A 1,626-nucleotide genomic window follows, 5' to 3' on the forward strand; every position below is an offset into this window, starting at 1 on the left:
TAGCATATTCCTTTTGATTTATTATATCATTTTCACTTTCAACAGGAAATAAGTGAACACTTGAATCAAAAGGAGTTGCAACATGCTTGCAATCAAGAAAATTATATTTTTTCAATATTTTCTCAACATAATGTGACTGGTCAAGGAAAATTCCATCACATGTTCTTGTTATTTTTATTCCAAGAATAACATTTGCCTCACCAAGATCTTTCATATCAAAATGGCTTCTAAGAATATCTTTAGCTTCATCAATAACATTCATGTTAGAGCCAAAAATCAATAAATCATCAACATATAGGCAAATAATCACATGTGAATTATTCCAAGACTTATGATATATACACTTATCACACTCATTTGTTTTAAAACCATTTTCAATCATGCAAGAATCAAACTTTTCATGCCATTGCTTAGGTGCATGTTTCAAGCCATATAGGGATTTAGTAAGTTTACATACTTTGCTTTCTTGGCCTGCTTCAACAAAAGACTCGGGTTGATCCATATAAATTTCCTCATTTAGGTCTCCATTTAAAAAACAGTTTTTACATCCATTTGATGAATTTGCAAATCAAAAATTGCAGCCATAACAATTAAAAGTCTTATGGATGTAATTCTTGTTACCGGTGAAAAAGTATCAAAAAATTCTAGGCCTTCTAGTTGTTTAAAACCTTTTGAAACTAGCCTAGCCTTGTAATTATCAATAGATCCATCCGGTTTCAACTTTTTTCTTAAGACCCATTTGCAACCAATAGTTTTACAACCCGGTGGTAAATCAACTAACTTCCAAGTTTTATTAGAAATCAGTGATTCCATTTCTATCATTTACAGCCTCTTTCCAAAATATAGAATCATGTGAAGATAATGCTTCTTTCAAAGTGAGAGGGTCATCTCCAACATTAAACACATAAAAAAATACAGGACCAAAAATCTTTTTCTACTCTAGTTCTTTTACTTCTTCTTAACTCAAAATCATCAATTTCTTTATTTTTTAAAGTTAGAAGTAGAAGAACTAGGTAGTGACAAAATATTTTGTTCAATCTTTGACCCCCACTATTTTTAGAATCAAAAGGAAACTTATTTTCATGAAAAATAGCATTACCTGATTCTATCACAATATTATCTTCAAGCTTAAAAAATCTATAGGCTGCACTATTTGAAGCATAACCAAGAAAAACACAAGTAGTAACTTTCTTACCCAATTTTGTAAGCTTGGGATCCATTAGCCTCACAAAGGCTAGACAACTCCAAACTCTTAGATACCCCAAACTTGGCTTGTAACCTTTCCATAATTCAAAAGGTGTCAATTTAGATTTTTTATGAGGCACTCAATTCAACACATAACAAGCAGTTAAAATAGGTTCACCCCAAAAATTTAAAGGTGCATGTGACTCAATAAGCATGGCATTAGTCAATTCAACCAAAGTTCTATTTTTCCTTTCTGCTACTCCATTAGATGAAGGAGAGTAAGGAGGAGTAGTTTCATGAATTATTCCCAATGATCTAACAAAATAATTAAACTCATTTGACTCATATTCACGTCCTCTATCACTTCTAATTCTTTTTATTTTTCTTCCAAAATGATTTTCAAACTCATGGAGATAAGTTTTGAAATTTTCAAAAGCATCA

The sequence above is a fragment of the Solanum tuberosum genome, unplaced genomic scaffold (assembly GCF_000226075.1).
Source record: "Solanum tuberosum cultivar DM 1-3 516 R44 unplaced genomic scaffold, SolTub_3.0 scf00227, whole genome shotgun sequence".
Taxonomy (NCBI): Eukaryota; Viridiplantae; Streptophyta; class Magnoliopsida; order Solanales; family Solanaceae; genus Solanum; species Solanum tuberosum.